Consider the following 15,227-nt stretch of genomic DNA (forward strand, 5'->3'; position numbering starts at 1 on the left):
AGTTCGAGGCCAACCTGGTCTACAAGAGTTAGTTCCAGGAGAGGCTCCAAAGCTACAGAGAAACCCTGTCTTGAAAATCCAAAACAAAAACAAAAACAAAAAACATAATCATTCCACAGTGGGTTTGGGAATCATTTCCCCCCCTGAGCTTTTCAGAGTTCTAGCAAGGCAGATTTATCTTGCAATAAGTTTCTCAGCCTTCTACAGAAGAACTAACATATAGAAAATAAATATAATGACAGAAAGACTTCAAATCAGAGTTCTTGAATTCTTCATGGGGACACAGTCCTATTATGTAGCCTAGGTTGCTGGCCTAGCACTTAGGATCCTGCTGTCTCATTCTACCAAGTTCTGAGATCTCAGCCTTGGGTCATCAAGGAATGGCTGGACTCTTGAACAGCCTGCATTATATATGCACACCAGAAGAGGGCACTAGATCTCATCATAGATGGTTGTGAGCCACCATGTGGTTGTCGGGAATTGAACTCAGGACCTCTGGAAGAACAGCCAGTGCTATTAACTTCTAAGCCATCTCTCCAGCCCCTGAATTTATTTTAAAAATGCAAATATATCATAAATACAGTTAAAGGTCTTAAGCTGTTTAGAACATGGTCTGGGAGGTTTTCTGGTAAGAAGCGTCATTTGAAACATGTTTCATTGTAAAGAGAGAGTGTACTTACATTTCCCAGCTGCCCAGACTTGAATAATCACACAGAAACGATATTAATTACAATACTGTTTGGTCAATTGTCGATGCATATTTCTAGCTAGCTCTTATATCTTAAATTAACCCATTTTTATTAATATGTGATCACCGTAAGGCTGTGGCTTACCAGTAAAGTTCTGGTATCTTTCTCCTTCAGTAGCTACATGGCATCTGCCTGTCTTTTTTTGTTTGTTTTGTTTTGTTTTGTTTTTTTTTTGGTTTTTTTGTTTTTTCAAGACAGGGTTTCTCTGTAACTTTGGTGCCTGTCCTGGAACTAGTTCTTATAGACCAGGCTGGCCTCGAACTCAGAGAGATCCGCCTGCTTCTGCCTCCTGAGTGCTGGGATTAAAGGCTTGCACCAACACCACCAGGTTTCTGACTCTGACTTCTTTATCTTTGCATTTAGTTTTCCTGCCTACAAATCTTCTGCCCAGCCATAAGCCCAAGCATCTTCTTTATTAACCAATGGCGATAAAATACATTCACAGTGTACAGAGGGGAATTCCACACCATCTTAACTTTATCATAGAAAAATTACATGTAACAAAGTATCAAACAAGAATTATAGTTACAATATTTCTTTGTGAGTCTAAAGTTTTATGTCTAATTTATCTTTTATCATGATTAAGGAAAACTATAACTATCTCCTCTTCAACTGCATCAAAGACTCCAGAAGGATATAATATTACCTAAGTAAACAGGGAGGGCATTGTAAACAACTCCCAAAGCTCTAAAATTGACAGAGACATCTCGGTGTCTGGACAGTCACCCAGAGTTCTTCTGTAACACTGGGGCATCCATCTTCAGTCCACAGGCCCACAGTATCTGGCAGATTTTCTCATGAAGCAGGAAATTTGAAAGACTATTTTGCCTATATTGGCAGTTTGTCAGTCATTTTCTTCTGTATCCTGCAGAATGTCTTGCAGACTCTTTCATGAAGCAGGAACCCTGAAGGACTGTCTCATCTTCTTTTGGCAAGTCTAGCAGTCATTTTTCTGTGGGTCTTGCATGTCCAGTTTATTGCCCACAATATTTCTTTCCATATGTCTTGCTTTTTTTTTGGCGGGGGTGGTGGTTTTCTTTTGTTTTTAATAACTATAAATTCAAGCTTAGGCAAGCTTGTTTTTGTTCTGGGAAACAAAAACTAAACAAAACTTTTGTAGTACTGTTTGCAAACCTGACCTCATTTAGAAAGAGATGTAGGTGCATGGCTAGAATTCAGCTTCTAGCATGAATGATGCAGGTGTGAATCTGGTGGAAATGGTGGCATTGTTGATGAGGTTATAATCTGCTGGTGACATTGCTGAAAAAAGCTCTTGCAAATTTCTAAACAACAGGAAATTCTGTGAGGAATCTCTAATGCGTCTTACAGGCCAAAAAGGGAAGAAGGTTAGTAAAATGCCTCAACAGAGTTTGAGTAAAGTACTAGATTTGAGAGTTACTGGGATTGGGTATGTAAAAATAGGGTTGTAGGCTGGGGATCATGCTTACAATAGGTCTCAAATTCAAACTACAATACACCACTTGATAGGCCATGTGCATTTCCAGGTGCTTTTTATTTCCCTCAGTAGGTGCTCAGTCGTTTTCCAATGTAGATGCCCAGCCCCAAAGCCACCATGTGAAAAAGGAAGAGAGATGGGATGAAGATTTTTAGGAACTCTGCAGAGAAAACGCCCTCTTTCTTCATGGTTCCACTGTTTCTCATGCTTAGAGATACAGCACGTTTAGAATGTCTGAAATGGAACTCTTTGGGTGGGATGTTTTCGGGTCTACTGGACCAGTCTGATACCCAGTCTGCAGTTTTCTTCAAAGCCTCAACTTCTTTCTCTCCTTCTACAACTTCTTCTTCTGACTGAGAGCTATGGTCCCTGCTGGTGTGCATCTCAACATCAAACATGATCTTCTTGTGGTGAACGGCTGTCACAGGGAGAGCTGCCTCTTGAGCGGCTCTGTCCCAACTCATGCTGTGCATCCAGACGGATCTTCTCCATGTCTCCATTGTGGACTGAGGAAGAGGAAGGTACGTGCTCCAGTCCTTCATTCTTCCCACTGCCATTATCATTGCCATTGCTGCTGTTCATAGGTAGCTCCACCCAGGAACTGTTGAGGCCGGCAGGGGCTGCTCCCCTTCCTCACAGTTGTTGTTGTTGTACAGGGGTGGCGGCTCAGCTAAGTGAGACATGGTTTGGAGACTGGGAGCACTGAGGCCGCAGTATGACAGTATCTGGCCCTCAGGCAGCAACCCCGGCATGTCCAGTTTATACAGTACACCATCAAGCAGTCCAGACAAGAGCAGTTTTTTGCCCAATGGACAGCCATGTTACATTGAAGGAAAATTCCATAACGAGTTTCTTCAATGCCCATCAACTTCTCTGAAATAACTGGTGCTGCTGGAAACAGATATGTCTCACTGTTGAGAAAAGACTAAGTTCTTATAACATTTTAAATGCCATATTCTGTATTTTTGAGGTGTTAAAGATTATCTAACTGAAATATATCTCGTATATATAGAAAATCTAACTAATATGACTAGAATTTTAAGTATTACAGGTGACTATCTATTAATCTGTATTTCTTAACTATACATTTTAAAATGAGCTGCATAAACACAATACCAAACAAGAGCAGAAATACATATGTACAGTGTAATAAAATCAACCTTAATTTTGTATCTGTAGAACAAGATTCATACCCATACAAATATTCATCTCAAATCAGATCCCCCCTTTTTTCAGAAATTGACTGCGGCTGTTAATCATTTATAACCAATCCTTTTAAAATGAAAATAAACTTTTATAAACAATTATTTTGGAAATTTGGGTGTAGTTTTCTCCAAACTGCTTCCTGCTGTTTGTTGGGCGAAGTATTTTTAGGGTTCAGGGAGTCTTGTTCCATCAAACCACATTATCTTGAAAGGAATCCACAGGTTCTTATCATCTGTGGGGAAAAAAAGCAGAACCTCATTTTCAAAGTAACATATCCTTAGACTCAAATTTTGAGGTCAAGATACCTTTAAATATATATGTTGGTCTAGTTTAGCAGACCCCAGAACCAAATGCTTCTCTGCGGTTAGCTCATTAACAGTCAAAATCCAAAGAAAACACAATAATACACATAATCCAGACTCTCTGTGAATATTCCATCTTTACATGCCTTGTTTTTTTCTCTATTACTTCTTAATATTTATTTATTATCTTTATTCCTTTAATCTATGACTGTCTGTACTCTTTTATATTACTTTTACTGTCTCTTTAAAGACTTTATTTTTTAAACTATTTCTTTATATAACTGCCTATATTCATTTTCTTTTTTTTTCTTAAGCCTAAGTACATTTTTTAAACATGCTGTGACCCGTTCAGAGGTTTATTAATGTCTGAATTTGTCTTTATTGTGCATCTGTAATCATCTTCTGGTCAGGGGTGCTTTTTTGTTTAAATGCTAAGCAAGCTTGGCTAAGGCTAATGCTGTGGCTTTGCCTGTTGACTCTGTCCTGTCCAACATGGCGGAGGTATGTTCATCACCTCTGAGGGTCATGCTCACTGTCCCAGCTCCAGGGATACAGCGGGTCTGTATCCCCAGTAAGAAACTTGTAGCACCACTCGCTCACAAACCCTAAGTGCTCTGTAGCAGGACCTCCCAACTGAGCCAGACCATTCATGCCACCATCATGAACCAGGAAGCTGGCTCTTAAAAAAGGCTCATGTCTGCTTGCAGCCAGCAAACAGAACCTATTTGGGGGAGAAAAAAAAAGCGGCTACCAAGAAGCTACACTTAGTTCCCATTTTTGTGGTCTAGAAGCCCTCTTTTTTTTTAAGCTTTTTTAGGTCTTATGTGGGTCCATGCCCCAGAAGGTGGGCGCCATTTATGAAGGAAGACTGTATTTATGTTTCCTGGCAGCTCAGACCCAAATAATCACACAGAAACTATATTAACTATAACACTGTTTGGTCAATGGTCCAGACATATTTCTAGCTAGCTCTTACATCTTAAATTAAGGCATTTCTATTCATCTATGTATCACCACGAGGCTGTGGCTTACCAGCAAGGTTCTAGCATCTTTCTCCTTCAGCTACATGACATCTGCCTGACTCTAACTTCATTCTCCCTGCATCCAGTTTGGTTTTCCCACCTATCTATATTCTGCTCTGCCATAGGCCCAAAGCATCTTCTTTATTAACCAATGGTAATAAAACATATTCACAGTATACAGTGGGGAATCCCACATCATTTCATATTATTGAATATGATGTATAGAAAATGCTAGCATGGCCGGGCAGTGGTGGCGCACGCCTTTAATCCCAGCACTAGGGAGGCAGAGGCAGGCGGATCTCTGTGAGTTCAAGACCAGCCTGGTCTACAAGAGTTAGTTCCAGGACAGGCTCCAAAACCACAGAGAAACCCTGTCTCGAAAAACCAAAAAAAAAAAAAAAAAAAAAAAAAAAAAAAATGCTAGCATGCTACCATGAAATAATAAATGCTGTTACCCCAGTAGGTGATTGTTAGCCTTGATCGTCAGACCAGAAGGCACCTAGATTAGTAAAGCACATTCTGATGTGTCTTCCAGGGCATTTTTAGAGCATTCTCTAGGGCAGCAATCAATTGCAGGGGGTGTGGTGCCCTGTCTCACAGGCTGCCCAAGATGGAGCAAGGTAGACAGAGGAAGCTCCTCCGTGCATGGGAGTATCTCCACACTTCTGGACTGCTGCTATCACTATCTATGGACATCAGACTCCACCTAGACTTTTGTCATAGACTCTCTGCAGGGAGCCTCAAGTTTTTCAGCCCCCAGACTATGGCTGCATTGTTGCTGCCTTTCGATGTGAGGGTCCCAGCTTGGACTACCCAGTCTTCAACTGTGTCAGGCAATCTAATAAGGGCCTTTTATAAGTTTACATGTTGGCGTGTTCTTCAAACCCTGACTAAGATAATTAGCCTCTTGTGTCTCAGAAATATTGAGGAGTGGATGGGCCATTAAATCGTTTGCCAACTGGGTATGGAGGTACACAGATTTAATCCCAGCACTCGGGAGGCAGAAGCAGGAAGATGCTGAGGTCAGCCTGGTCTACAGAGCTAGTTCTAGGACAGCTGGAGCTACACAGAGAAATCCTGTCTCAAAAAATTAAAAAAGAAAGAAAGAATTCTCTGCTCCCCTCAAGAAACAAGTGAAGTTTAATCTGAAGTACAAGTATTGTAGATTCCTAAGGAAAATAGAAATGAAACAGTATCTGACTTGGTAGAAAGTGACAGAAGTGGCCCAGGTTTGGGGGACACACATCTTTAATCCCAACACACAGAAGACAGGGTCAGATGAGTCTGAGGTTTATATAGTGAGTTCCGGGGCATCCTGGGTAACACACCTTATCTCAAAACAACAGAAACAAACAAACAAGGAAAGAGAAAGGGCCACTTAATATACCTGATATCCAAAGCCACAAGCATCAAGACAGGTCATTTGGAGGTGGGTATCAGCCTACAGAGAATTTTCTCCTGGAAGGGAACAGGAGTTTGTGACAGAAAGGAGACAGCAGATGCAAAGGTATTAGTTTATTAAAGTTAGTCAATGCCTTACTATTTCAAAAGCCACTCTGTCAAAGAGCGCAGAGGGTGTCTGTGTCCCCTTCATCACAGCCCATCTTTCTCAACAGCTGCCATGGGCCCCAGGATAGCTTTATTAGATTGCCAGCTCATTTGGAAATTAATGTTGACCTTTTCTAATTGAACCTTTCTAGGATGATAAATAAATAAATAAATAAATGCCAAGCCTTGTGTGTTTTGGGGAATTCTAGGAAACAATGGCTGGGACCATCAGACACGGTCACCACTATCCCCTATGTGATTTATTACCAGAGTAGCAACCCCAACCCCCACAGAGACGATCAGCGCTGGTTTCTTAGCTCTACACTTGCCAGAGATAGCGACTTAAGTATTGCTTGGGTTTCCAGTTTAAATTTAAAAACCTTCGTCAATTATGGGGTGGGGAGGGTGGCGGAAGTGATGTTAAAAAGCAGCCATACATTGATGGCCAAAGAACTGGCTAACAGGTTCACATTCTGGAACATACTTTACTAAGGATGACAAGGCAAAACTTACTCTAGTCTTCCCCAAGGTCATGCTTTCCCAGCAGAGACTTCGGGAAGTGACGACAGGCCTCATTGTTTCAGCCACACCTCAACCTTGTGATGGTTACGTGATTCCTCCGCCTCAGTTTTGTATTTGTTCTGTTTGTGTTTGAGACAGGGTCTCACTCTGTAGCCCAGGCTGGCCCTAGAACTCTCTAGGTAACCCGCATTGGCACTGAACTCAGAAGGAAGTGCCTGGGGTAGGGAGATTAAAAGCATGACACCTGACTATTTTTGTTTTCCTATGCTTTGTTTTTGAGACGTGCTATCATCACTTAGTAGCCCAGGCTGGTCTCATACCCACAATCCTCCACGGTCCACCCATGCTACACCCACCTAAGTGCTGAGATTGTTGGCATAGGCCACCACGCCCAGCTGAGTACAGTTCTTCATTTTTGAAATGGGTGTGATGGCAGGGTCACAGGACTTCTATTCCAGATTGCTATGTTTGTTGTTGTCATTCTTGAGACAGGGCCTCACCGTGTAGTCCTGGCTGACCTGGAGCTCCCTAGAGAGAATTTACAAGGACTTCTCCCCCTGTGGAATGTTGGGACTAAAGGGATTCGCCTCTAGCTTCCTCTGCCTAAGCCTCTGACTGGGATGAGCTGCACACTAGCCTAGCCAACCATGAGAAGTCCCTACCCACGCTGGATTTTAAAAAGAGCATAAACTAGGCATGGTGACACAAGTCTTTAATCCCAGTACTCGAGAGGCAGAAGCAGCTGAATCTCTGAGTTCTGGGCCAGCCTGGTCTACTGAGTGAGTTTCAGAATAGCCAGTACTATATAGAGAGATCCTGTCTAAGAAGAAGAGAAAGATGAAGGAGGAGGAGGAAAAGAAGAAGAAACATGAAAGTATGTTTTTCTCCCCTTGTAATGAATTAAATAGAGAAAAAGGAAAATTCTCCAAATGTTCCTAACCGCCCCCAGCCCAGGCTTGGGCAGCCTCTATATGAGAGTTTAAGTCCCACGGTATCAGAATGAAGGCAGAAAATCAGGATTTGAGAGAACAGGGACTTGTTCTGTCACCAATCCAAGGGTTCCCCAACAAAAAGGATTTCCCACGGTCCCTTCCCTAACTGTGACTGGAAAGCATGGGCATTCTTGGCCAAGCCCGTTTTCCTCGGGGTAGTGATGGGGGTACAAGAGCTGGGATCAAATCTAGGGCCTTCCACGTGCTAAGTGTGGGCTCAACAGTCCAGTTCCAGCCCTCGCTCCTCCACCCTCAACTCTAGTTTACCTGAGAACTCTATCATCCTCTAGGGTTTCAGCTTCTCGGTGATGGAAGGCGTCTTGTGTAGAGATAAAATTGGTTTATGTTTGGTCGCTTTGTTAGGGTGCCCATCTCATCCGCTACCCTAGTCTATCATTGTCCTCAGAAATCTGCTCACTGATGACTCAGAAGCAACGAGAGGGCAGACAGCAGATGTGGCTCCCTAGACCGTCTAGGCCTTGCAGTGGGAGGAAGAAGGGCATGGCCACTGTGTACTTCAGCTGGGGACGCAGAAGGCAGGCTCTCTCTATCATCTCTCTAAGGACACTCTGCCCTGCTAGAAGTCATGCCCTACGACAGAACTTTGTCCTTTACAGACCACTAGATAGCTCTACCAGAATGTCAATAACCAGCTGACAAACTATGAAAGGAGAAAAGAATACCGGGAACTAGGCCGGCCATGCCCTTTACCACAGGAGCTGACATACTGCTTGACCGACTTGACAAACCCTGAAGTCAGAACTGGCCCACGCCCCGTTAAAAGCCTACGAAGAGGAGTGCTAAGTGCCTCAACTCTCAACTGGACAGGGGTCCCAAACCAGTCCTCAGCAGCCCGTGGGCCTTGAGCAAACACCTTCACAAGCCTCCAGTTTTCTGTTCCTCCGTTGATAGTTGTGAGGAGTGACTAGGGGAAAGAATCATTACCATTTCCCTAACCCGGGTGCTCCTAAAGATTCAATGAGATCATCCTCATCAGAACTCAGCCAGGCACCACACAGTGGGGACTCAAAAGGAGGAGACTGTGTCGTTTATAATCTTCTCGCTCCCGAGGCTGAAGCAGGAGGATCCTGGTATAGACCACCCAGAGCCAAGCACAGACACTGTCTCAAAAAAAAAAAAAAAAAAAGAAAAATGTAAATGCATCGAAAGACTGTGAAAAAACCCATTGAAAAATGTAAGCAGCTCTATCATGGGTGTGCCTGACCACATGCTACGCTTGCGGCAGCAGGAGGTCAACATCACGTGTCTACCCATCTTCTCCTTTTCTCAACTTTTTTTTGTTTGGTTTCAAGGGAGGCTATTATGTATCCTTATCTGGCCTGGAACTCACTACATAGACTAGGTTAGTTTCAAACTCACGGACATTGCCTGTCTCTGCCTCCCAGGTGTGGCCTCAAAGCTGCGTGTGACCACGCTCTTAAATTTTACCTTACTTTCATTTGACGTTGCTGGAGGTCAGACCCAAGACCTTGAACAAGGTAAGCACACAACCGCAGCTGGGCTTTAGCCCCAGCCCTTTGTTTATTCGGTTTGTTTGTCTGTTTGTTTGTTTGTTTTAGAAGCCAGAGCAAATGCAGGGAACCCTTCGGAAGGAGAAGTGATGTTCCTGGAAGTGATAAAGTACATTTATGTGGCCAGTCAGTGAGTTAGACACACCACACCATGTTCACGTCATCGTCCCACCGTCCCAAGAGATGGACCACGCTGCAGTTAAGCCAAGGAAGGGAGTAGCTGCCCTGGCCTGGAGGATCAGCAGCAAGAGGCGAAAGCACGCTCCAGCAAGAGATGACCACAAGCAGGTTTAAAAAAAAAAAATAAAGACTCCCCTTTAGCACTAAGTAGGTAAAACCACAACATTCTCTCCTAATTATTGTGTAAATATTCCCGAATAGTGCAAAGGGACCAGGAAAACTGGGGTGCTAAATATTTAGTAGCTAAACATGGAAACACAGAACTGAGGGTGTAGCAGAAGGTGGAAGTCACAGGAAGACACATGCCTGGCGTGCACAGAGTGAAGGACATGATCCCCATCATCACAGCAAGCAAGCAGCAATGAACCTGCCACTCTGAAGAAAAGAGAGAGAGTGTTACAGGACCTGCCTGTTGCAGAGTTCATTCAACCCCTCAGCCTGCCGCCTCAGCCTCCTGAGAGCCGGGTGTACAGACTCTGCCCCATCCCTGACTCTGAAACTCTTTGTGGTTTTGTGATTTCAGATACAAAATATGCTTTGATTTTTTTCATTTTCTTTGTGCTTGTGTATAAATAGGGTGTCAGATCCCCTGGAGATGGAGTTGCAGATGGTTGTCAGCCACCATGTGGGTGCTGGGAATAAACCTGGGTCCTCTGGAAGAACAGTCAGTTGGTACTCATTGAGCCATCCCTTCAGTTTCTAGCTTGCTCTGCATTTTTAAACTATTTTTTCTTAATTGCAGTGCCAAGAATTGAACGCAGAGCCTCAGAAACATTGTGCAAGAGTTCTATTACATTTCAGACCTATTGTTTCCCTTTTCGGTTTTATTCTTTCTCAAATATACTATAAACTATTATATAAAGTAAAGTGTGTCCTTACATTATTATAGCCAGTAGGTAGACATTTGACTCATCATAGACCACTTTATTAAGAAACAATTTCAGACACACACAACCCCCAAAACAAAAAGAAATAATTTCACCGGGTGTTGGTACCCTACACTTTTAATCCCAACACTCAGGAGGCAGAGAAAGGTGGATCTCTATGAATTTAAGACCAGCCTGGTCTACAAAGTCAGTTTCAGGACAGCTGGAGCTGTTACAGAGAAACCTGTCTCAAAAAAAAAAAAAAGAAAAAAACACACACAACAACAAGAAAAAATAAAAGAAATTATTTCAGGGGCTGGAGAGATGGCTCAGTGGTTAAGAGCATTGCCTGCTCTTCCAAAGGTCCTGAGTTCAATTCCCAGCAACCACATGGTGGCTCACAACCATCTGTAATGAGGTCTGGTTCCCTCTTCTGGTCTGCAGGCATGCACACAGACAGAATACTGTATACATAATAAATAATAAATAAATATTTAAAAAAAGAAATGATTTCACTGGGTGTTGTGGTGCACACCTTCAATCCCAGTACTCGAGGGCAGAAGCAGGTGGATCCCTGTGAGTTCAAATGGTCCACATAGTGAGATCAGGCCTCATACAATAATGAGAGATGGGGAGTGGGGGGGGGGATGAAGAAGAGAGAGAGAAACAATTTCTAGGAGCAGTATTTCAGACTTCCCTTTAACACTTAGTAGATAAAACATGTTTTTTTTACCCACACCGGCCGCGAACTCCCAGAGAGCCTCCTGTCTTTGCCTCCTGAGTGCTGGGATTAAAGGCGTGCACCACCACCACCCAGCTAAAACATTTCTGTTAAAGTACTGAGCAAAGACTGAAAATTGAGTTCTGTGACTTCCCACAGACATAGTCATATCCAGTAGTTGGGGCCAGAGAAACAACTGGCAATTGGACGCTTGCTCATGCCATCTGCCAGATTATGACAGGTAGGATATGAAGTTTAGCCCCATGAATCGGGAGTGTCCAAGATCCACCTTGATGGCCAGTATTTAAGTAATAATGACCTTATACCTAGAGAAATTGCTTTGGATTCTGGGAAGTTCCTTTTTAAAAAATAGTTTAGATCCTCTGACTATTTGCTGAAATGTTTTGCTTTGGTTCTGGTTTTTCCAGGGCAGGCTTTCTCTGTGTAGACCTGGCTGTCCTGGAACTCACTCTGTAGACCAGGCTGCCCTCAAACTCAGAGACCCACTGGCCTCTGCCTCCCAAGTGCCGGGATTGAAGGCGCACACCGCCAACACCCTGCTCTGCTTAAATGTTTTAAGTGAACCTAAAAGGGAAACAAAGCAGGAGGGGGTTTGTTTCAGTCCCTCCGAATAAGGCGCTGGGCGGGTGTGAAAACAAGTGGACCACAGCACAGCCTGCGGAGGGGAAATCTCCAGCATTTTGATTTCCAAAAGACTGACTAGGGCTCTGTTTAATGATTAGTTCTGTAAGAAACGAGTCATATTTACCTATTCGGAACAGTACCGAAGAAAAGCCAATATTTTTGCAGCCAGCTGCTCCATTTCCCACAGGTACTATAGGAACGAGTGGAAAATCTTTACCGAGTCACTTCGCGCTTGAACCCACAAGCCCACCACTTTACATACTGTGCCAGTGCTTAAGGGAAAAACACTCATAAAGACAAAAACACCATGCCAACCTTAGCCTGTATGGAATCAGCAAGGGGTACCTGGAGAAGATAAACAACTAAGCAACCAGGTGGCAGGAACTGAGCGACTCCCTGCTTCTAACCTGTCTGCGAAGCTCCCGGTGCCTGGGGTAGTCTATTTGAATGGGTGACTTCGGATGCTTGTTCTTCCTGACCCCAGATAAGTCACATTCTTAAAGGGACTTGCTGGCATGGTCTTGCAGGTTGTTCACTGTAAGTCTAATTTTACAAGGATAACAGCCCAGCGTAGATATGCCTCCATAGTCCTGGAAGCGTGCACTCAGGAAGTTTACAGTGACTGTAACTGATTAACTGATCTTTAACATCCTCGTGCAATATGGGTTCAGATGACATCGTGGAGTGCCTTTTGGATTTTGGCAGGGATGCCTTGGAGTCATTAGTTATCTGTCAATCATTTACAAATCCTCTCTCAAATCGGTTAGCAAATAGAGTCACCATTATAAACGTGTATTCTTGTAAAGGTGAGTCACGGTAAGTGGCGGTGTTGATGAGTTCAGAGGGCGAGCAAGGTGTTTAAATCCGAATGTTGATACAGAAGATGCCCACATTCGCCCAGGAGAAAGGGTGAGACTGCCCCTTGGTTGAGAAAGATAGTTCCAAAATCGAGAGGCCGTAAAGTATTTTGTGTTTGCCCCCAGAGTCACAGGTAGGCTGCTTGTTGACGGTGGTTGAGGCTGAATGCTAAGCACCTGTTACTTGAGCCACGTGTGAACGACAGAAGTATCGTTCAGTCTCTCAGAAAAATGTGTTCCTTTCTCACAAGGTACCCGGTTCCCATTTCTACTAAATTAGCCTGAGAGATAAGCTTCAAAGGACCAAGGTAACTCATTAATATGTTGCTGCAGCATGCCAGTAACTTTCATAGGAAAGCGGGTGAAGTGCATTTAGCAGAGTTCTGGTGGTGGCTGTAAGGCAACCCTCCAGTGATGCTGTCATTGGTCAGCCATTTCCAAACCCTTCCAAAAATCACCCGTTAGTCAGAGGTGGGCAGCACAGCAAGGATCCTGACTTCTGCTCTGTTGTATGTTCTATTAACCATGAGCAAAAAGGAAAAAAAAAAAAAACAGAACAAATCACCCAATGGTGCTGCTGAACCCCACGAAGCTTCTACAGGGCGCACAGTAATATGCAGTAGTGGTGACTGCTTAGGGTTGCAGTCAGGAACAAAAGCAAAGCCTGTAGTCTCCACAATTCCATTAAGACCCGTCTCTGCCGAAGATGCCAAGCATTGGAGCTGGAGAAATGGTTCAGTGGTTAACAGCACTTGGCTGCACTTCCATAGGACCTGGGTTCAATTCTTAGCACCCACATGGTGGCTCACAATTGTCTGTAATTCCAATTCCAAGGGATCTGGCATCCTCACACAGATGTACTCACAGGCAAAACATCAATGCACATAAAATAAAAATAGATAAATCTGCCAGGCAGTGGTGGTGCACATCTTTAATCCCAGCACTCGGGAGGCAGAGGCAGGTGGATCTCTGTGAGTTCAGACCAGCCTGGGCTACAAAAGATAGTTCCAGAACAGGTTCCAAAGCTTGGAGAAACCCTGTCTTAAGAAACAAACAAACAAAAAGATAAATCTTACAAAACAAAAAACAAACAAAACCCAGTAAGTCAAGCCTTACTTTGCCCCAGGAAGAGGCAGAGCAGAGAGTTCAGAGCTTTCTTTCTGAGCCCAAATACCAAGCTGTTGACCACCCTGCTACTTGACCAGCTTTGCTTAGGTCTCCAGAGCAAGGGCAGGGGCGGGAGAAACACACCGTGTTCCAAAGTGTTACACACGTGAACACGCCTGGAGAAGTCGACGGCCCTTCTCAGGTCAGAGAGTGGGTATTTGGTCTCAACCACAGTCTTATTTTGTAACCAATATACATTAATCCCACCAACTCTGGAAGCTAAAATGGGAGGATGGAAAGTTCAAGGCCTGAGCTCCACAGTGAGTTCAAGCCCATCCTAGACAACTACTCCAAAATAAAAATAAAGGTCAGACATGATGATACAAGCCAGTCATTCCTGCACTTGCGGGAGGAGTGGAGGCAAGGGGAGCAGAAGTTGGCTACACATCCACCTGGAAGACAACCTGGGCTACAAGTCTTTAAAAAAAAAAAAGACAGATTGGAGCTGTAGCTGAATAGTATAGTGTTTGCCTGGCGTCCATGGGGGTTCAGGATGCAGTGCACACACATGCAAACAAGTATTTTGAAATCACCATTTATTTATGGGCTGCAGTGTAGCTCAGTGGTGGAGCATTTGCCTAGCATGTGCATGGTCACGGGTTTGATCCCCAGCACTGGACACAAGCTGATACAAACCGTCTATTTAAATAAAAACGTAGGTAGATGAGACCTGACACAGTGTTAACGCAAACAGCATGAGATGCGTTGATTGTGGCGATACAGGACTTAAAGCTTAGAGAAACAGTCTTTGCCCGGATGCTTCTCTGACCAGGGCTAACTGTTCGCTTGGCTGATGTGAGCTACCCTGTTTCAAACTGCTTCCTTTCCATGCATAGGTAACAGCGAAAGCTCATCTTCACAGGATCACATGGATTCCTAACCAAGATGTCTGAAAAACACCTGTCTGAGCCACAGTCACAGCCATGGCCACTTCTAATTTTGCCATCCAGCGTTCACCCAGATCCTAAGCCTTCCAAACCTGACAGCCTACCTTGAAGAAGCGCAGGAGGAAGGGTCAGTCCCTCTTTTCCTACCACCTGATGTCTCTCGGTGCAGCATGTTGGGTACCCTGTTCCAGCATCTCAACTGAAATGGCGCTGGGGGGTGGAGGAGATGTGGGAGGTGGAAATGCTACAGAAAGCAGAACCACGAACACAGAGGAAAACATGGTAAATTCTGCAATACAAACCTTGAGACCAATAATTGCTGGGCCTGTCCTGTGATGTGTAGAATGTAGTTTTTCCCTAGCTCCTTCTGTTTTAAACTCACTGTGTCCCTGATGGATGACGCTGAGCTCCTTCTGCCTCCTAAGATCCAGGATTCCAGATGTGTGCCAGCAGCGTCATGCATACGAGACAAACATTCTAGCAACTGTCGTGTGAAATTGTGTCTCAACAAACGTTCATGTGCCGAGGCAAAAATTACATGTACACTTATACCCATTTAAAAGCTAGTTTAAGAG

At 44.0% G+C, this 15,227-nt stretch overlaps 1 pseudogene; it reads right to left on the reverse strand.

Annotated features, from left to right (window-relative positions):
• Positions 1-1,084: 1,084 nt before the first annotated feature.
• LOC126505017 (BCL2/adenovirus E1B 19 kDa protein-interacting protein 3-like) lies at positions 1,085-12,278 on the reverse strand (annotated as a pseudogene).
• Between the last annotated feature and the right edge of the window lie 2,949 nt (positions 12,279-15,227).

Source organism: Alexandromys fortis, unplaced genomic scaffold, assembly GCF_014885135.2.
Source record: "Alexandromys fortis isolate MF-2015 unplaced genomic scaffold, M_Fortis_MF-2015_v1.1 scaffold_58, whole genome shotgun sequence".
Lineage (NCBI taxonomy): Eukaryota > Metazoa > Chordata > Mammalia > Rodentia > Cricetidae > Alexandromys > Alexandromys fortis.